Raw genomic sequence first — 22,643 nt, 5'->3', positions numbered from 1 at the left:
GTCTTCCACCTCCAGAACTCCACCTGAACTTCAGCGTCCCAGCTCCCCCGTTTAACAGACGCACGCTTTTCCATCTTTGCCCAGCAAGATCTGCAAGATCCAAGTATTCCCGGGAAAGTGACCTTCAACTCCAGCAGCGTGTCTATTGCTGAGTATCTGTTGTTAGCATTCGGATCGTCCCTAACGATTTATTTTGCTGATGCTTTTGTTTCTCCCTTTTTGGCCTTTTTCTGCTTCTGTATGATTAATCTTCTGAGGATATGAGAACTACAGGTTAAACAGATGTAATCCTTACCGAAAAACCTACAAGAAATTATTCATTTCACTTATGCGCTGAAGAAATAATAAAGGAATAATTAACTTCACTGATGAGAGGTCGTGTTCTCTTCCAAAAGAGAGCCAACAAAATACCACATCGTTCCTGGAAAGGCATTTGAAGGAATGGGCTGCACAAGGAATTTGACAAACTGATTTACAGCCTCCCATAAGTCTGAGACTTAAGTGTGTGACTTAAGTAGATTGATTAGCTCCATTGGACCTTTTCTCCTTGTTTGCGAAATGAGACATTGTATCTTTTCCAGCTCTTGAACAACCCAATGTTTTCAGTAAGCAACTTCAAATAAGAGTTAGGAGTGTATGTAAGACCTGGAAAAGAAAACTATCAATCCCAGCTGACCTGTTCAGAGAATTAGAATTTGAGATGGTCTTAGGCAGGTATGCTGGAAGGTGGAAAGAAAGAGGAAAGGCGTTAAAATATTGAAGACAACATAGTATGTGCGCTACCTAACATCCATCAAATTAAACAAGAACAAAGCATTATTCTTTTTCAGTGCCTTGAAAACTTTATCCTAGTATCCAGAGCCTTAAATAAAAAAATGAGTTTTCTACAATGGCTTCAAGGTTAAGCTCTTCCTCAGATGTAAATAAATCACCAAAATAATCATGCATTCTCTACTTCTCCAATTTCTAGAGAGAGTGCAGATGCAGAAGCATCTCTACTTTTCATTCATGACTGTGTCGATTGAAGAGCAGAGTGTTTATAATTTAGAGACCCTCTGGCTCTAGTTTAAATTCTTTTGACTTAAGAGGACTGATGGGGTTAGGTTTGATGACTGGGGAGAATGGTGGAAGCAATAACACAGATCAAGACGCATTGTACACATGAATTGACATGTTGAATTGAAATCCCTTGTACAACTATTTAAAGATAAAAATGCTTTTGAAAATCATGATGTGTGACAAGATTAAACAATTCAGTTGATGAGGAGGAAAATGATCTTTTGTAGAAAGTATGAGAACTTTATGAATAAAAATTAAATATAGCACTTAAAAAGGATTCACAGGAGAATCAGTGGAAAAATGAAAAACGTATGGGATACTTGGATGAAATGTGATTAAAAAGCAGAGACCTCCAGCTAACACCCTCTAATAGGAAAGACACTACTGACAAATTAATGCAGCTTTTATCTATGTTACCTCTTACTCCAAAACTTGCTATGGAGGGTTCTCTGAATCTATTATAACATACAACAACAAACATCTTTGAAACAAAAGTTTATCACCTGCTCATGTTTCCTGGTTTATGTGGCTCATACTCAGTTACAATCTCTCCAGAAATCACATGAACAGACACTGTATCACCTGGAACCCAGCCCTCACTCTCTGTAGCAAAGGAAGAAAGTGACTGAAGAATAACTATGTGGTTTTCACTACCTTCATTTGGAAGGGTAACAGATCATTGATTCCATGTCATTGCCTACAGCTAGTTACATGAGCCCACACACTTGCAAGAGGACTGAGTCCTTAAACTAAACAGAAGTGGAGTTACAGGTGAACAATGTCAACCTGTCTGGCCCTACCAATAAATTGTTAGATTTTTATGAAAAAGTAATCCAAGAAGTTTTATCTGTAACTGATTTTCTTCAGTGACTTCAGCAAAAGTATTCTTTCAAAAATAAACTATACTTGATGAGTTGACCGTCATACAGAGCAGACTTTCCAGTTCTTCCTCACAGGTCCATTTTTTGGGGGAACAACGTGGCTCTATAGCTCTGGCTGGCCTCAATCTGGAAATTCTACCTCAACCTCCTAAGTACTGGGATTACAAATGTGAAGCGCTATACTTGATTCCCTTTTTAAAACTTTGAACAATATGGACAGTCCCCAAGAAATAGCAGTTGACTTATCTATTTTTTAATTCATGGTGATATGAAAGCATACTCACAAATCTTTACATTTTTCAGTACCATACCAATAAATTATATGAGAAACTCAAAACTGTTATTATAAAACAGGCTATGAGTTAGATACTTTTGTCCAAGCTAAGGCTGATATAAATGCCCTGAGAATAGCTATAATATCCCCCTTTTTTTTTTTTTTTTGCCAGTCCTGGGTCTTGAACTCAGGGTCTGGGCACTGACCCTGAGCTGCTTTTGCTCAAGGTTAGTGCTCTACCATATGAGCCACAGCACCACTTCCAGCTTTTTCTGATTATGTGGTACTGAGGAATAGAACCCAGGGCTTTGTGCATGCAAGGCAACCACTCTACCACCGAGCCACATTCCCAGCCCAGTAAATACATTCTTAAACTATGATTTTTTTCAAATTACTGTGGGCTTATTGAGACACAACCTGATTGGAAATCAAGTATCTGTGCATTAATCAATGTAGGGGTTCACCATATGGAAACTGTTTATTTTGCTCATAAGGGGATTCAGGTCCTTGGGCTTGATTTTGGGAGGTAAGCACTGTCCTTGAGCTTTTTTGCTCAAGGCTAGTGCTCTACCACTTGAAACATAGCTCTCCATTTTTGGCTTTTTTTGGTGGAGGTGAGTCTTATCAACTTTCTGCTCAGGCTGGCTTTGAACCACAACTCTCAGATCTCAGTTTCCTGAGTTGCTAGGTGTGAGTCACTGGCACACAGTGCTTTTTGCTATTGTTTTGCTACTGTCTTGAGTTTACTTACATATCACCCTGAAGCTAGGCATGGTAGTATACATTAATAATCTCAGCACTGGGAAGATACAGATAGAAGGATCCTTAGAGCAAGATCTTTGCTACATAATAAGAACTCATTTTAAATAAAAGAATATTATCCTGAAAACTTTTTTCTGATAATACTGTGTCTGTATGTTAAATATAGTGATTAAAAGTTATATTCATATTTTAGGTAGAAAAATGTTAAATGAACACTACATATACAAGTATCATGTTATATATGGATGACTAAATGAAATCCAGGTAATGACATTCTTTTTCTTTAAAACTCCGGATGTAATACCAAGTTAACCACACAATGAACAATTATCAAAACAATTATCAAACTTTCCTTCACACTGGCTTTCTCTTATAGTCATGCTATTACATTAGTTTAGCTCAACAACTTTTATTGAGTACCTACTATGTGCCATGCACTTTGTTAAGTGTTTTGAATTTAAAAACACCAATATCAATATGACTAGGCTATAAGCTCTTTGTTCGCAGCTGGGTGCTAGTGGCTCATGCCTATAATCCTAGCTACTCTGGAACCTGAGACCTAGAGGATCTAGGTTCAAAGCCAGCCTAACCTGGGCAGAAAGTCCCCTAGACTCCATCTCCAAAATGACCAACAAAAAGCCCTGCTGGAAACTCCAGGAAAAGGAAACATGAGTTAATTTTTTTTTAATTAAAAGTTAACACCAGAGATTTTCTCCAAAATTTTAGTTGGGTTCTCCAGAGCTTTCTCTACAAAGCCAGAGCATATATCATATAGATTTCTTTTTAGCCAGTTTCCTTTCAGCCAGGTATCTAATTGCCATGGGTTGTTATGAGACAAAGACACCAATATTCTGCTAACACTAAGCTATATATGTGTCTATAAACAGGGCTGGTAGATCTTTGCTTCAATGAATCTCCAAAAAAAAAAAATCCTCCAAGTTGTTCCTTCTGTACAGATGAGACAGTGTGATTTCTGTGGTTCAGTAACTCTCCCAAACAATGAATTTGAAAATGGCAAAGCTTGGTCATCTGTCTTGAACCTGTCTCAATTTTCTGTGCTTCCTATTTAAGACAACTGAGTTATCTTTTTATTTTTAGTAAGTTGTATTTGACATAAACATCTTCAGAGCTTCTTCTCTGAACTATTATTTATCAAATAATCAGTGTTTTTTTGTTTTTTTTTTTTCCTGTTGTGGGCTTGAACTTAGGGGCTGGACACTGTCTCTGAGCTTTTTTGCTTAAGGCTAGTGCTCTATCACTTTGAACCACAGTTCCACTTTGAGCCACAGTTCCACTTTCAGTTTTTAGGTAGCTAATCGGAGAAAAGAGTCTGATGAACTTTCCTGCCCAGGGAGGTTTTGAACTGCAACCCTCAGATCTCTGCTTCCTGAATAGCTAAGGTTACAGGCGTGAGCTATTTTAAGAAGCTAGAGCTGATGCAAAATATAATGGTCTATAGAGCAGATCTATTGACAGGAAAGCATCAGGTACTGTTTTTGTTTGCTTAGGAAACATGCTTTAAGAAAACAAAACAAAATGAAAAGCAAAAGGTAGGTGAGAAGACTAGAATAGATTGAGGTTTAACTCCCACCTCTCTATATATCTTGCTATCATTATCCTCTAATAAAATTTTTATTTGTCTTATTTTAAATGGGCTGTGCTTTTTCCAAAAGAGTTAAGTAGAAAATGGTGTAAAAAGGCCTAGAGACTTATAATTCAAGGTGGCTTCAGGAAGCAGGCAACTCAAGATTTATGACCTCTTCAGCTGAAAAAATATAACTTTAGCCTCAAGCTTTAGTGAAGTTCTATTTGTATTTCAACATAGTGATTTTCTGTTTGTGATGTGTCCCTTGGTATTGCAGCTTTTTAAAAAAATATATTCCCAAGGCAACCCAAATAATTGGTAATACTCTTACTGGCTAACTATTCGACTTTGAGGAATTAAACAGGTTAAATGAGATGGGCCAGTTAGACTTGGAGAGAATGAATCAATATTGCTAGTTCTCTCATGTGGAGACTTGGAATGGTATTTTATATGTCCCAGATGTGGCTCCATTCTTCCTAACATCTGCTAGTGCGTTTTATTAAAATAATGAACTAGCATGTGTTTAAGAAGCCAAAAGAACAAATTAAAGTTTTTATTTTAGTAATGAAGGTAGAACTCTTTCTTTACAGCTAATAATGGTATATATTAGTGAGGGATATTAAATTGCAATATTTATTTTCAAGTAAAACCTAAAGGAAGATTTAATAATTACTAGCTTTTAGTTTTCTACTATGAAGAAAATTTATTCTGTTCAAACAGATCTTTTCTGGTTTTTTTTTTTTTTTGAGGGGGGGGAGGATTCCTTGCAAAATTTCTATTGGATTAGATATAATTTCATTCTTGGCAGTGATCTAGAAACATCAAGAATTACTCTGGAAACTAACAAGGAACAAAAAATAAATAAAACTCAGAACTAAAGTGGAATTGCTCTGGAAAAGAATATTGGAAGATACTATTGGGGAAATCAAGAAAAAAATACAAAATACTTACATCAAATTACAGCTCACTCAAAATTTCCCATTTGAGGGGCTGGGAAGGTAGCTCAGTGGTAGAGCGCTTGCCTTGCATGCCTGAGGCCCTGGGTTCGATTCCTCAGCACCACATAAGCAAAAAAAAAAAAAAAAAAAGCCAGAAGTGGTGCTGTGGCTCAAGTGGTAGAGCGCTAGCCTTGAGCTGAAGAGCTGAGGGACAGCACCCAGGCCCAGAGTTCAGGCCCACGACCGGACCCCAAAAAAAAAAAAAAAAATTCCCATTTGAGAAAAGTGTGAGCCAGGTGCTGGTGGCTCACGCCTGTAATCCTAGCCACTCAGGAGGCTGAGATCTGAGGGTCATGGTTTAAAGCCAGCCCGGGCAGAAAAGCCCATGAGACTCTCATCTCTAATTAACCACCAGAAAACTGGAAGTGGCCCTGTGGCTCAAGTGGTAGAGCACTCACTTGAGCTGAAAAGCTCAGGGACAGCGCCCAGGCCCATGACCGACAAAAAAAGAAAGAAAGAAAGAAAGAAAGAAAGAAAGAAAGAAAGAAAGAAAGAAAGAAAGAAAGAAAGAAAGAAAGAAAGAAAGAAAGAAAGAAAGAAAGAAAGGAAGGAAGGAAGGAAGGAAGGAAGGAAGAGAGAGAGAAAGAGAGAGAGAGAAAGAGGGAGGGAGGGAGGGAGGGTGGGAGGGAGGGAGGAGAAAAGTGTGGTAGTAGAAATTTTTTTTGGTGGGGCTAGGAATAACAGAGTAAAGGAAAAATATCTCTTACCTAACATGGTTCAGTTCATAAACATGGTTTTAGTAAAGAATTTAAGGGGCTGGGAAGGTGGATCAGTGGTAGAGCACTTGCCTTGCATGCATAAGGCCCTGGGTTCGATTCCTCAGCACCACATAAGCAAAAAGAAAAAAGCCGGATGTCGCACTTTGGCTCAAGTGGTAGAGTGCTAGCCTTAAGCTGAAGAACTGAGGGACAGCGCCCAGGCCCAGAGTTCAGGCTCCATGACCAGACACCCCCCCCAAAAAAAAAAAGAAGAAGAAGAATTTAAAAGAACTGCCAGGACTAGAGCCACGGTTCAAGTGGTAGAGCAACAGCAGTGAGTAAGAAAGCCAAATGACTATGAAGCCCTTAGTTCAAATCCTGGTAATGACAAATAAAAATTAAATTTAAAAAATAAGTAAAATAACTGTCAAATCTTTCCCATATAAGAAACAATTTTCAGAGTATATAAAATTTGTAAAAGGGCTGGGAAGGTGGCTCGGTGGTAGAGTGCTTGCCTTGCATGCATGAGGCCCTGGGCTCTATTCCTCAGCACCATATAAACAGAAAAGGCCAGAAGTAGCACTGTAGTTCAAATGGTAGAGCACTAGCCTTGAGCTGAAGAGCTGAGAGACAGCACCCAAGCCCAGAGCTAAAAAAATTTTTTTGGAAAAAATATCATATACATTATCTGAATCAGTAACATTTTCTACTCCACCAAAAATAAACTATTTAAATATATATTGAATAACATATATAGGTTGTAAATTAAGTAACTCTAAAAGAACATTTTGATCAACCTAGAATATTAAAGCTTTATTGGGTTTTTTGGGTGTTTTTTTTTTTTTTGGTCAGTCATGAGGCTTGAACTCTGGGCCTGGGCACTGTCCCTCAGCTCTTCAGCTCAAGGCTAGTGCTCTACCACTTGAGTCACAGTGCCACTTCCAACTTTTTCTGCTTATGTGGTGCTGAGGAAACAAACCCAGGGCCTCATGAATGCAAGGCAAGCACTCTACCACTGAGCCACCTTCCTAGCCCTAAAGCTTTATTGTTTATACACTGAGATGCTTTTCTATACACAATTTTTACATTGTTATTTAAAAAATATAAACACGTTTAAGCCTGGTGCCAATAGCTCATACTCACTCAGGAAGCTGAGATTTGAGAATTGTGGTTCAAAGCCAGCCAGGGCAGGAAAGTCCATGAAACTCTTATCTCCCAGGCCCAAAGTTCAAGCCCCACAACTAACATATGTGTGTGTGTGTGTGTGTGTGTGTGTGTGTGTGTGTGTATACACATATGTATATATGCACATTTAATGGATCATGTTTATAAGATCAGAATTGACTGTGCTCCTTAGAAACTACCAAGTCCAACTGGACTTAATGAGATAACAATAACTACCAATGAACCTCTAGTCATACTATCTCGTTAGAGACAGGAGAGGGACCTAGCTTTCTTTGCCTGGCCTCTCTCCAACACTATTTACTCTTCCATTAATCTAATTATCATTAGTTTTTGTTCTAGAATAGTGTTGATGTCCATAGTTCATGGATTTCCAGTTGCATCAATTTTTTTTTTTCCAGTCAGTAGTGGGGCTTGAATTCTGGGTCTGGGTGCTGTCCCTGAGCTCTTCAGCTCAAGGCAAACACTCTACCATTTGAGCCACAGCACCACTTCCAGTTTTCTGGTGGTTAATTGGAGAGAAGAGTATCATGGATCTTCCAGCTTGGGCTGGTTTTGAACTGAGATCCTCAAATTTCAGCCTCTAAGTAGCTAGGATTACAGTCATGAGCCACGGGCTTGGCACCTGGCTTCACTTCTTGCGTATACATATCCTCGTCTTCATATTTTTGGACTTCACCACACTAGCTGCCCTAGTTGGACCCTTTCCTAAAACTGGAAAGACTACTGTGTGTCTGCTTACAATGCAGTTGTCTCTTCTTCCACATGACCCAGTTCTCAGCTAGTTGCTTATTCCTTCTTGACTTTGCCTCATAATAGGTTTGTCCATATCTTTCCCTCAGCCCTAAGCTTGGGGCTTGACACATAATGAAAACCAATTGCAGTGCAAAGGAGTCTACAACAAACCTAACTCATGCCATTCATGGGAGAGAAAAACAAACACAAACATTCACCCAAGAACTTTCTCTATCAACAAATGTAGAAAATGGAAGCCATCTCAAATTAACTACCAAAAAGCCAAAAGTGGAACTGTGGGTTCAAGTGGTAGAGCACCAATCTTGAGGGAAAAAGCTGAGAGACAGGGCCCAGGCCATGAATTTAAGTCCTAGTACCGGCACAAAAACAAACAAATGAAAACCTTTGTTCTCCCACTAGCTGTGCCCCCGCTTACCTTTTAATATAGAAGGATCACAAATAATCCCGACACACAGAAGGTAAATATTCTTGAGGCAACATCCTATGGACTGAATCAAACACACTATAAACCGTTTTTGGTATAAGAAAGAGATGTCCCACTCCCGCTGTTGAAGTTTAGTCAAAGGCCTACTTCTCATTACATTTGAAGGTTCACTTAAAGCTTTCTCTATACATAGTGAGCTATATACATATATAGTTTCTCTATACATAATGAACTATACGTTAATGTATATAAATGGGCTGTTACAGCAAGTAGCTGAATCTCAATCTGTTCAAATCATATTCAAGTAAAACAGATGAAAGCTGTAAGTGGGATATCTCTATACCTCATTTCCATTTTCTGTATGTTACCTCCTTTCCCAGGGCTATAAATATAATATGCACAAAAGGTAGGGCAGAAAGTTTGGAACCATTTTTTGATCTAAATTCCTGCCTGGTTTGAGAATTGGTAAATAAAGTCAATTTAAAATTTGCAAAATAATGTTTGTTGAAATTTGTCTTTTAACCATTGATAAAAATTCAAAGAGGAATATTCCTAAGTTAAAGCATCTCATGTATGTCTTCAAGTTTTGTGGCTTTGGAACTGACTTTAATGTGACCAGGATATTTATCCACTGAAGATTCCTGTTACACAGGCCAGGGTAAATGAGGGCACCCCTTTAATGTGGGATTCTCCAGAGAGATTTTTTTTGTGGTAAAATTGAAAGACAGTTGAAGAGCTTTGTTAAATTCACTTTCTCTGCTTTCACTTAGATTTTACAGATGCTAATAAAATCAGCAGGCCAGTTAACAAGACAATGGGGAAAGACAAAGGGCTTACTCAAGGTGGAAACTTTTAAATGGTTATTAAGAAATAAAGTGCATAAAGAAAACATTTACAAAGATAAAACTTAAAAGAGAGAGAGAGAGAGAGAGAGAGAGAGAGAGAGAGAGAGAGAGAGAATATATGTGTGTCCTGGTTCCAACATGGCAAAAATCTTTAGATATTAAGAAATGGGATAGGAGCCCAACTCTAGGACAAAATGAAGGAAGGAAGGAAAGAAGGAAGGAAGGGAGGGAGGGAGGAGGGAGGGAGGGGAATGGAGGGAGAGATGGAGAGGGAGGAAGGGAGGGAAAAGGGAAGGAAGGGAGGGAAGGGAGGGAGGGAAGGAAAGAGAAGGAGGGAAGAAGGGAAGGATCGAAGGAAGATTGGGAAGGAGGGTTTGAAGGAGAGAGAAGGAGGGAAAAATGGAATGAACAAAGTAGAAACTGATGAATAGATACAAATGAATAGATACATTATATAGGAGATTGAGTGGATCAAAGGGACCCCCTGCTGGTTTCCCAATCTTAAGGAGTTTGCCATATTTCTCAATCAGGAGACATTTTTAAAAATCAGAAGGCAAAGATTACATTGAGAAATCTGATATCTGAAATAACTCAGGGCAATAGTCAGACAGACTCATTATAAGAATAGCCCAGTGCTGCTGGCTCATAATTGTAATCCTAACTACTCAGGAGGCTGAGATCTGAGGATCGCAATTCAAAGCCAGCCCAGGCAGGAAAGTCCATGAGACTCTTATCTCCAAATAACCATCAGAAAACCAGAAGTGGCGCTGTGGCTTAAGTGGTAGAGCACTAACCTTGAGCGGAAGAGCTCAGAGACAGCTCCCAGGCAGAGTTCAAGCCCCACGACCAACAATTAAAAAAAAAAAAGGTAAAAGAGTCCAGTCTCTTGGCTCAACCCTGTGGTCCTTGGGTCCTTGGGGACCCAATGCCTTCTGTACAAGTGGATAAAATAGTCAGGGGTACTAAAGAGTAATATCAAGACTCCTTGATAGGGGAACACTACTCACAATACCAAGATCCACTGTCATTGCTCTAACTCAGGCTACATACAATTTGAAAAAAGCATCAAAATTGTGAGAGTTGGTAAGATTATGAAAGTCTGATTGCTTACATAGTCTTTCTATAATAAAGTTATATTTCCTTTACTTAAATGTTTTGTGGGAATGGAAATGTATGCCTGAAAAACACTTCTTCTACCCAGTATTACAGAAGAGAAGGCAAGTCCTAGCATTTGGGAAGCTGAGGTAGGACAGTGAATGGTGCATTAGAGGCCAGATTGGGCTACATAATAAGATCCTGTCTCAACAATGTACATTCACCTTTCAAGCAACTTTAACTGAATATGCTAAAAGGAGCTGTAAGATTGACCAGAGAACTAATTTTGGTTGTAGTCTATATTAGGGGATCTGACAAAAGCCCTGTGAACACCTCCCAGCAACAACTACTGGAACTTTGGATAACTTGTGGGGCAAGGGGAAATTACCTTGCTATCAAACATTTATTACCTTGCTATCAGACATTCATGACCTTGCTATTAGATATTAATTGAAGTTATTTCTATGAAAAAAGAACATAAAATAATATTGAAAACTGAATTCCCATGCTGTGTTGGGTCATGTCAAAGACAAACTGTAATGAGGCTGTCCCAGTGCCTAGAATTCATAATAAACTAGAAGTGGTTTATGCAGGAATGTGGTACTTGGGGAATCCAGAAGAGTCCTTTTCCCCTTAAGACTGACTTGGCACTGTGTGTATAACAGCTGGATTCTACAGTACCCTACACATAGCTCTTCGCTGGTTAGAAAGAACATATGGGTTGTGCATGGTAGTTCAAAGGTGAACAGAGAACTACTTATTTAGAAGGATGACACCCTGATCAATGGTAAAAAAAAAAAAATCCACTTGTTAGTCTGAATTATGTTATTTTCTTAATAGTGATAGAAGAATTGAACAGTGGTAAAACTCATGTTTGTGTTTTACTGACTGGACAGTGACCAATGGCCATGCCATATACCAGGGGTGGGGACCTTTTTTTTTTTTCTGCCAAGAGTCATTTAGATTCTTATTCATTGACAAGCCATACAACTATCAACTTAATAATTAGCCTGCTATATTTGATCAAACATTAATTAAGTCACCTCTGATATGATAGCTAGAATGGTTTCTCTTTGGTAAGATGTGTAATGTGAGTTGATAGTAATGGTGTTGCTTACTCATTGCTGCTTTTCAAGTATACATCAGTCAGTCTGGAGTACTGTTGACTCTTCATGATGTAAGTTTTGAAAAGAACTGCTCACAGCAGTAAGCTGTTCTGAACACAGATGCACATGTCAATGTATATCTCTTCACAGTGAGAAATTCATCATTGCCCATGCCATGTTTGTTTGTTTTTGTCAGTCATGGGGCTTGAACTCAGGGTCTGGACACTGTCCCTGTGCTTTTTCGTTCAAGGGTAGTGCTCTACCACTTTGAGCCACAACACCACTTCCTATTTTCAGGTGGTTAATTGGAGATAAGAATCTTACAGACTTTCCTGCCTGAGCTGGCTTCAAGATGTGATTTTCAGATCTCAGATCTCCTAAGTAGCTAGGATTACAGGCATGAAGCACTGAAGCCCGGCTTCATATTGTGTTTATAAAACTCTAGCCAATCACTATCACATTGCAGCTAATTGATTTCAGCTTGTAGATGATCATGCACATTAGCTGGTTCTATATTGAATGGTATGGAAAAGATATCCAATTCCATGTATTTACTTTACATGTCCTTGAATCTTTCATTAAATGCCTCCATTAATTTTGCACATTCACCAGCATTGTCAAGTGTCACAGAAGGCTTTTTGCCTTTCCAGACTGGGAAAATGCACTGTGTTATATCTTTTGAGTTGCACTTTCCACAGCCTTAATTTAGCTTCAAACAATTTCACAATTTTAAAGTAGGGAGCTGAGAAGCTAAAACTGCAACTTGACATCCAGCTGTGAGAGATACTGATAATGTCCACCACCAATGTTAAATCACATAGCATCTTGATATCATAGTGTTCCCTAACATAGGTTCCCTTTATGTTAGCTCCATTATTTTCATTGATGAAAGAAACTTCTCAAGTCTTTACTTTTTGTCATGCCATGCCAGTGATTATAGTTCTTCTCATATGCCAAACTCTGCAGTTATCCCATGAATAAAAACCTGAGTTTGTTGTCCACAATGAAATCAGAGAGAACCCTGCAGACTCCTCCAATGTGTTTTCAATGTATTTGCTAAGTCTGCAATCTGATGAACTAATACTCTGAAGCAATTTTATTTTCGGGGCTACCAACTCCACAGCGGTCACCATTAACTTTATCATAAACGCTCCTTTTCCTTGGCCCTGGCTTCTGTGTGATTGGCATGCTTACTACATAATTTTTCTGAAGGAGTGTGGTCTGTTGTGATTCCAAATTGCTAAAAAAAAAATACTTATTTATCTATTTATCTATTTTGTCGGTTGTGAGGCTTGAACTTGGGGCCTGGCTGCTGTCTCTGAGCTTCTTAGTGCTCTAGGCTAGCGTTCTACCACTTGAGCCATAGCACCACTCCCCGTTATTGGGTGTTTGGTTGGAGATAAGAGTCTCACAGAGACTTTCGTACCCAGGCTCACTTGGAAACATGATCCTCAGATCTCAGCCTCCTGAATAGCTAAGATTACAGGCCTGAGCCACTGGTGCCTGGCTTATTTATTATTTTTAATATCTGTCCTAGGGCTTGAATTGCAGGCCTGGCTGCTGTTTCTGAGCTTTTATGCTCAAAGCTAGCCCTCTATCACTTGAGTGGCACCTAGACTTCCATCGTGTGTGTGTGTGTGTGTGTGTGTGTGTGTGTGTGTGTGTGTGTGTGTGTGTGTGTGTGTGTGTGTGTGTATGTGTGTATGTGTTTCATTAGAGGTAAGTCTCACCAATTTTTTTGCCTGGACTGACTTCAAATTGTGATTCTCAAACCTAAGCCTCCTGAGTGTCTAGGATTACAGGCATGAGACATACCCAGTAAGCCTTGACTTTTTACCCAGACACATTTGTTCTCCCAACTCATTGAATTTAGTATGGTTCGAGCTATAGTGATGTTCCTACTTGACATGTTTCATTACTGCTAATTCATCACCACAAACTGAACACAGGTCTGCTTTTGGCTTTAACAAAAAAATAATCATTTGTCCATTTCTCTTGGGAAGATCAAGACGCTACATCAACATTTCTTTCTAGTCACCATTTGTAGGATGTTGCATTACATAAGTTATAAATAGTTAACTGATGTGTGTATGTCAACAGGAATGGAAATATTTTTGTTTTGCTCACTGTTCTAATCCTGCATCTTGGATTTGGGACATATCCAACATTCATATAATCTGTTCTTTAGGTGTTTTCTGGGTATTGTAATTCCTTATCTTCTTCTGAGATTCAGTTTTTGTGAAAGAGGCTCACAGTAAGATGAGATAGCAGATGTCTGAAAGAGTAAACTAAGTTTGATGGACCATTCTAGCACTTGGAACCTGACAAGATTAATAGAAGAGATGGGTGCTGGTGGCTCACACCTGTAGTTGTAGCTACTCAGGAAGCTGAGATCTGAGAACCTTGGCTCAGAGCCAGCCTGGGAAGATAAACCTTTGAGACTCTTATCTTCAGTTGACCAGCAAAACAACAACAACAACAAAAAGCAAAAAACAGAACTAGAGGTATGAATCCAGTAGAGTGCTTGCTCCTATGAAAATCATTAATGATTGGATAGAATCCTATGCCTTGTCTTTTGAATGATCTATCCTTCTGATGTTAAAGATTAGTGTCCAAGACTCAATGGGCTGGAGCTGGAGGTGGGTGGGTAAACTGTGATATTATGCAGTGTGTGTTTGGTGCTCACTTTTCTTCCTGGTATACAATTTCTAAATTCTTGAGACCTTCAAAAAATGTCTTTGTATGCCAATAAGTAAACAAATGGCTGACAACCTCTAAGAAACATCAGGATGGAAGTTGGTCACTTGAAAGACCAAAGTAGAGCTGGATGCAATGGCATGTGCTGTAGAACCAACTACCTGTGAGCCTGAGATAGGGGGATCACTTGAACATAGGAGTTTGAAACCACTCTGGACAACACAGAGAGATTCTATCTCTTAATAAAAATGGAGGAAACATTTGGAGGTGTGGCCCAGTGGTAGAATACTTTACTAGCATGTAGGAGGACCTGGGTTCCATCCTCAACACCAAAATAAAAAATATAATAATAAAAGCTGGATGCTGGTAATTCATGCCTATAATCCTAGCTACTTGGGGGGCATGACTGGAAGGATTGTGGTTTGAGGCTCACCCTGGCAAAAAGTTAGCAAGACTCTATCAGGGAAGACAAGCATGATGCCATGTGCTTGTTTTTCCAACTTGAAGGAATGATGGATTGTGGAGGTTTGTAGTTCCAGCCTGATTATTAAAGTTTGAGAGACTCTCATCTCAAAAACAAAACAAAAAAAAATGTAGCCGGGTACTGGTGGCTCAGGCATGCCTGTAATCCTAGCTACTCAGGAGGCTGAGATCTGAGGATCACGGTTCAAAGCCACCCTGAGCAGGAAAGGTCATGAGACTCTTATCTCCAATTAACCACCAGAAAACCAGAAGTGATGCTGTGGCTCAAGTGGTAGAGCACAAGCTTTGATCTGAAGAGCTGAGGGACTGCCCAGGCTCAGAGTTCAAGCCCCATGATGCACCACCTCCCCCCTCCCCCCAAAAAAAGAAAGAAAGTGAGTGTGGTAGCATGTGTTTGTCATCCCAGCTATGGCAATAGAAAGTATAAATAGAGGGCTTGGTGGTAGAGTGCTTGCCTAGCATTCATGAAGCCGTGAGTTCAATTCCTCATAATTCCACAGAAACAGAAAATTCACTTCCATACAAACAGAAAAAGCTGGAAGTGGCACTGTGGCTCAAGTAGTAGAGTACTAACCTTGAGCAAAAAGGAGGCTCAGGGACAGTGGCCAAGCCCTAGGACTCAAGAAGAAGAAAAAGAAGAGGAAGAAGAGGAAGAAGAGGAAGAAGGAGAAGAAGGAGAAGAAGAAGGAGAAAAAGGAGAAGGAGAAGAAGAAGGAGAAGAAGAAGAAGAAGAAGAAGAAGAAGAGGAGGAGGAGGAGGAGGAGGAGGAGGAGGAGGAGGAGGAGGAGGAGGAGGAGGAGGAGGAGGAGGAGGAAGGGGCTGCGAAGGTGCCTCAGTGGTGGAGCACTTGCCTTGCATGCCTGAGGCCCTGGGTTGGATTCCTCAGCACCACATAAGCAAAAAGAAAAAAGCCGGAAGTGGCTCTATGGCTCAAGTGGTAGAGCGCTAGCCTTGAGCTGAAGAGCTGAGGGACAGTGCCCAGGCCCAGAGTTCAGGCCCCACAACCGGACCTCCAAAAGAAGAAGAAGGAGGAGGAGGAGGGGGAGGAGGAGGAGAAGAAGGAGGAGGAGGAGGAGGAGGAGGGGGGGGCGGGGGAGGAGGGGGAGGGGGGAAGAAGAAGGATGAGGAGGGGGAAGGGTAAGAAGAGGAGGAGGAGGAGGAGGAGGAGGAAGAAGAAGAAGAAGAAGAAAGTGTAATAGAAGGAACAATGGCAAAGATCTGTCTGAGCAAAAAGCTAGATTGTATCTCCAGTGGAACACTTGCCTAGCAAGTATGAAGCCCTGAGTTCAAGTCTCCCCAAAAGAGATCAATGCAGGAGTACAGAGTTGGGATTTCAACTCAATCCTCAACCTTCTGGGAGACAAGAAGAACTGAAGACTAATTGTCTACCCCTATACTTAGATCATCTTTTTATCTGTATCCTTTGTAATAATCTTCATAATAAGCAATAAGTGCATTTATATATGTGCATATATATGCACAAATGTTAGCTTTTGAATTATTTATGTTTGTATGAAACTGAAAATAACCTACTCTTTTGGTTGAAATAAATTTGTGCTATGTTATATAGCCAAAAAGAATGAGATACATACATATATACATAATATATTTTAATATAAGTTGATATTCATATATACCTTAATGTACATATATATGTCTATCTATGGATCTGAGATAGATTTTTCACTACATGGAATAAGTCTGGCCTCAAATTCATGATCTTCCTGCCTTAGCCTCCTGAAAACTGGAATTACAGCATGAAAACCATGCCCACTAAAATACATTTTAAGTGAAAAATAAATTACTTAGCAATATGTACTATCTAATCTCATTGTATTATTAGCTGAAGTACTACAGTAAAGAAAACCATTGCTCTAGATTAGGCATTATCAGCCAAAACTTTGTTTTCTTTTTAGAAAACCATAACTCTGAATTCTTTATCCTGATCTATTTGGTTGCATAGGAGCTCAAAAATCAGATATTGAAGTAGCTTATTTACTATTAAGGTCTTACTAAACCTTAATTTCCATTCCCCTAAACATCCCTAACCCTACTCAGTAAGAATTTTGGCTCAGCACAGACCAACCAGTGGTTGCAGCTCTTTCAAATTGCAGCCCTTCTAAAAAGAGTTCTCAGACCTATATAATAATCTTGAGACTGTTCTCCTCCCACAAATTTATATCCCACAGTCCCAAGCAAAAAAAAAAAAAATTAGGTGTTGTTGCTAATTAGTCTCCTTTGCACTCTTTCAAGAAGTTCTACTGAGTTGGCACATGCTTACTGGACACAGCAGGTTGAGAATCTAATATTTGAATTTCCCACCTTAGACACCTCTCTTGCAGGTTTTCATTTTGCAGACACTTTGATATCACCATGCAGTAAAAAGCTTGGACATTGTGTTAGTTTGGCCTGAACACGGCACAGTAACAGCACTCGATTCTATAGATGGTCTAGCTTGGGAGTTAGGTTAGACAGAGCAAAACCTTCTGGACTAGTCTACACAGGCAAGGAGGAAACCCAGGGAATGAGGGCTTAGATTAGTTCAGTGAAGTGTCACTTGAAAACAGAATCAGGAGATCTGAAGCCAAAAACATCAACGATGAAGAATCCCTCTTCTTCTAGTAGAGATGAGAGCAAGTAAAACTTGCTGGATGTGGCTGCTGTGAGTGAAGGACACCCAGGCCTAGACTCTGGGTCCTAAAGTTATAAGTGGACTAAATCTACAGACACGTGCAAAGCTGAGCGTTTCTGAGTAAGAATTGTGAAAAGCTCAGAGTATGTTTGAAATACGAGAAACATGGATATAAGTCACTCACTAAGATTGGGAAAGGTTTCTGGGACTTATGTGAAGCATCTGAGACAAAGAGCCAGGGAGCGGAAGACCTGAATGTAGAGCAGACTGGATTTGCTCTGCTTCTTCTAACCTTCTTGCTCATCCACTTTAACTTCTCTTCAAGCCTTCTGACTTTCTGATCTGTTTCAACTTAAATCTCTTCTGTGGCTTCTCATCTTATTATATAAGATATAAAAACGATAGAATGTTCTAGAATTTACAGAGGACCTTCCTTCCACCCCCTCTTAATTTACACTTCCTCTCCCTGGGTGAGCCTATTCAGTCAGTTAGCTCTAAGTAAGTATGTGTTGTCAACTTCCTTTTTTTTTCTGCACACTTATGGACCTCTATATAACTTCAATCTTACAGACATCTCTAAACTTATATTGAACCTCCTACTAGCCTCTCTCTTTAGATGTATAACAGGAATATAACATGCCTAAATTGACAAGGTATGATGGTACTTGCCTATAGTCTCAGTTGATCAGGTTGGGCAATAACCGAATAAGACCTTGTCTCAATAAAACAAAACAAAATAAACAAACAAAAGAAGTAGGGAGCTAAAATGAAACCCTCAGCATGTAATTAAAGAGCAGTATATGTCTTTTTATTTGTAACTATCCTATTAATGGTGCTTTACTATTTCCAGGGGAGTAAAACAACAAAAAAGAAGAACTCATTCTTGATAATTACTTAAAACCACAAAAAATTAAATGTAAAATAATATTTTAAGTGGGTTTATGTGAGATTTTAAATTATAAATTATTTCTTTATCAAGAGTCTACAAATAACTAGACTCAGTACTTCAAAGTTTGACATAAGAGCTGACCTCAAAAACCTTAGCATCTAATGGTGGAGCTAGACAAGATTAATAAAGGCAATTGAAAGAACTCTCCCTTGAGGCCTATTATTAGCATCCCTCACATCTCTCACAGAGCTCTGCTCATGGCAATATAAGCTTCAATCCTAGAAGTTAGAAGAGTTGTAGGCAAATTCACTACTGTACTGATAACCAACAACCTTATGAACTCCATATGCACCAGGTGCTATGCTTAGCATTTTATAACTATCATCTCAGTTAATCTTTGCACAAATGATTTGGAGAAGTTATTATGATCACTTTTATGGGTTAGGAAAATAGAGTTCTAAATCATTTCAATGCTTACCTAAATCACCTCAGAGTTTCAGTGTGGAAAAATTTATACCTCCAATCACTATTCAACCTGCCCTTTTATAATTGGTGGCCCTGGTTTAACTCTGATTCTCACTAGGCAAGCAGTCTACCACTTGAGCCACATTCCCAGCCCAAGAATAAATTTCTGAACAAGCCAAATAGTTAAGATTATACTTTGGAAATAATCTTAATTTACTAAACACACTTGAATAAAAATGGATGTTTGTACAAGATGTTCATCTCCATGAAATGATGCGTTCCAACTTGCAACGCTCATAAAGACACAGTAGTAGCAATTCGCCCTTTCTAGTTTCCTGCTGATTGCCATGGAGATAAACTCTCCAATCTGTATTTTAGGTCCTCTCTTGTTACTATAACATTAATAAGCTAAGTAGAAAAAAATCTCCAGATTTGCAGAGGTTAAGAGAATAGACAACAAAATTTATAGGAATATAGTTTTCAGAATTTACTATCTTTTATGAATTGATTTATCACAGATGGCAGAAACTTAAAGCAGATGTATTCTAGTGGAGGAGGCCATTCTATAGTGACCAGGGCATAGGAATAGGGCCTCCACTTGAAAGTTAAAAAATTAGAGCTTGTAGTTACACACTAGAGTAAAAGTTCCACTTATCTTCTCAAATGAACTGGAACTCTATTTCTTTGTCTGGAAGTTATTCAAACTGCTGGCTTTTGAAATGCAATTATTTTCATTTCCCAAAGACTCAAGATTTTCTGAGTCATTTTCATTTAATCTAAAGCAAAATCTTCTTAGAAATACAGCTCTGATGTGTAAATATTAACATTTACACATTCCCATTTGCTCCATTCTCATCTGGAATTTAGACATCACATTTTTACAGCTAAAATTGAATAACATATCTTTGCCATCTGCTTTAACTGAAGCTTTAAAATTTTGTTCTTTCAGGTCACATTTAAGTATTGAAAATACTTTTATTTTAATGATATGCAGTAGGGAATGTTCTTCCATGTTAGACCCAAATGAGTTGCAGTTATATAGCTATTAACCTTCTTTTTTGGGGGGGGAGGGGGAGGTCTGGTCGTGGGGCCTGAACTCTGGGCCTGGGCGCTGTCCCTCAGCTCTTCAGTTCAAGGCTAGCGCTCTACCACTTGAGCCACAACGCCACTTCTGGCTTTTTTCTTTTTTCTTATGTGGTGCTGAGGAATCGAACCCAGGGCTTCAAGCATGCAAGGCAAGCACTCTACCACTGAGCCACCTTCCCAGCCCCAGCCTTCTTATTTTTAAAAACTTTAAAATTACTAGTGGAGAAAAACACTTCTCGTAATAAATGTTTCCATTTAAGAATAATATTAGCAACAAAAATAAACACCATGGAATACAGTTCAGTCAATTCTTTTGTGGGAAAATTATCCCCCAAATCAGTTGACCAATGCTATTTTTCTCAAGTGTACTTATGATTTCTGTTTCCAGTTTGATTCTACAATATATTTATATGGGGTAAGATAGAGTGTTAAAAATAGTCAATTTAGACTATTAGTTTAGTGGAGAACAACCCAAGAACAATTAATTATGTGCTAGAGACACATAATATGCACACATTCATACAAATGATTATCAAAGAAAGTTAATTTGCTCCAAAGTACAGCCATAGTTGATGACCTAAACACAGTAAGATACCTCAGTAAGGAGGTATCTGTAGGAAACTTAAATAACTTAGGTAGCCCCTAAAGAAAATTACTTGAATAACTCTATTTTCTATAATCTTTCCCCAAGTTTGGTTTATCTATTTAACTTCCCTTTAACATGAATAGAAAGCTCCTTGTTTTCTGAATAGACTTTTAGGAATCAGAGATAAAAACAAAATATGTGTAGATGGTATGTCTAGTTTGGCCAGTTTAGGACAATTATTTGGTTATGTTTCTTTGTTAGGGGTATAAAGTGTACATGCAGTAAATTCAACTATTAAGTATATAATTGATTGGATGAGATTATCATTATTATTAGTTTTTATTAAATAATTATACAGAGGTTTCAATTCCACAGGTCAAGTCTCAATCAATGCCATTTGTCAACCATGAGTTTCAATAAAGGATTATTCTTATTGCAACCCAAAACCCATCAAGACTCAGGATATTTCCATCATCCCCAGAAAGTTTCTATATACTCAGATTTCTTGTTGTTATGACAAATGCTTGAGGAAAACAAGTAAAAGGAGCAAAGATTTATTTGGACTCATGATTTCAGGAGTATTAATCCAGAGCATCATGGTGGAAAGGATGTTGTGAAGCAGAGTTGCTCATCTCATGGCAGCCACAAGGTAGAAAGACAGAAAAAGGGGCAAGAAACTTTTTTTTCCTTTTGATTATTTATCACAGTAAGAAAAGGCTAACATAATAAATGTACCAGAGAAGTGAAATCATTGTTAGGACTATCTGACTATGTAGTCTAGAAATCTTTGAACTGTCTTATGGGAGGAATTTGGAGACCTTTTTTCTGGTCCTGGGGTTTGAACTCAGGGCCTGGACACTGTCGCTGAGCTTCTTTGTGTTCAAGGCTAGTGCTCTAACACTTGAGCCACAGCACCACTTCCAGCTTTTTTCTGAGTAGTTTATTGGAGATAAGAGTCTCATGTAGGGCTGGGAAGGTGGCTCAGTGGTAGAGTGCTTGCCTTGCATGCATGAGGCCCTGGGTTCAATTCCTCAGCACCACATAAGCAGAAAAAAAGCCAGAAGTGGTGCTGTGGCTCAAGTGGTAGGGAGCCAGCCTTGAGCTAAAGAGCTGAAGAAGAGCACCCAGGCTGAGTCAGGCCCCACAACCGGCAAAAAAAAAAAAAAAAAAAAAAAGAGTCTCATGGACTTTCCTGCCCGTCTTGGCTTTGAACCATGATCCTCAGATCTCAGCCTCCTAAGTAGCTAGGATTACAAGTATGAGCCATCAGCACCCAACTTGTAAGCAGATTTTAATGAGTATTTCTAGGGGGAGCTAAGAATACCAGGATACTGAGAGTAATAAAGATAAAATGGCTGTGATGAGAACTGAAATGTATTGGGAACTAAACTGAAAGTCACTTATGTTACTTGTGGCAAGTGACTTGTTTACATTTTGTCCATGACCTAAGACTTTGTAGGAGGCTGAGTTTGAGGGAGGATGACAGACTAAAGTAACAAACAGAAGGAATTTGAAGCTAGCCCAGCTGTGTGTGGTTATTGCTGGTTGGTTTTATCTTGGTATATGGTAAAAGATGGGAGCAAAAATCACAGATGAAAAGATTTGAAATACATGCAGTTTTGTCAGAAGTACAGCATGTTAAAAACTGTAGAGAAGGAAAATGTGGCTGCTAAAGAGATTAACTCCATGTGAAGATACTACTTAACTCTGCATCAGTACAAAGAGATGCATCTCAAGAATTAACAAGACCTCCACTCATCATAGGACTAAGAATTAAATTTGTTTGGAAGACTTTGGCTCGATCTGAGTATGTTGGAACACACCCATATAATCCCAGACTTTACTTTGAGAAGACAATGTGTCTGGGCCACCTAGAAAAGAGTTTCCCCAGTTCATCCCCTTAAGCACTCAGAGGGTGCAAAGAAAACTGGCTACTGCTCAGACTGACAGCAGATCCTGGCATTGTCTTTCCACATGATGCTGGTTCTGAAGGCATACAGAATGCGAGATTTACCGGATCACTGAAGCTTTTACTCAGATTTCAAAAGAAAGCCTGTTATGCAAGCAATCCACAACAGGATCTGAGTCCCTGTAGGTAGCCCCTCAAAGAACCATGCGAATAAGTATTCGAGGTGTCTGG

The 22,643-nt window shown here is 39.1% G+C and overlaps 1 protein-coding gene across 1 annotated transcript in view; it reads left to right on the top strand.

Moving 5' to 3' along the window:
- The window catches only part of Niban1 (niban apoptosis regulator 1), a 210,913-nt gene that overhangs the window by 1,337 nt on the left and 186,933 nt on the right, over nucleotides 1–22,643 (top strand). The gene's annotated exons all lie outside the window — the stretch shown is intronic.

Source organism: Dipodomys merriami, unplaced genomic scaffold, assembly GCF_024711535.1.
Source record: "Dipodomys merriami isolate MVZ:Mamm:240054 unplaced genomic scaffold, mDipMer1.0.p SCAF_24, whole genome shotgun sequence".
NCBI classification, from domain to species: domain Eukaryota; kingdom Metazoa; phylum Chordata; class Mammalia; order Rodentia; family Heteromyidae; genus Dipodomys; species Dipodomys merriami.
This window is presented reverse-complemented; position numbering and strand designations above follow the sequence as displayed.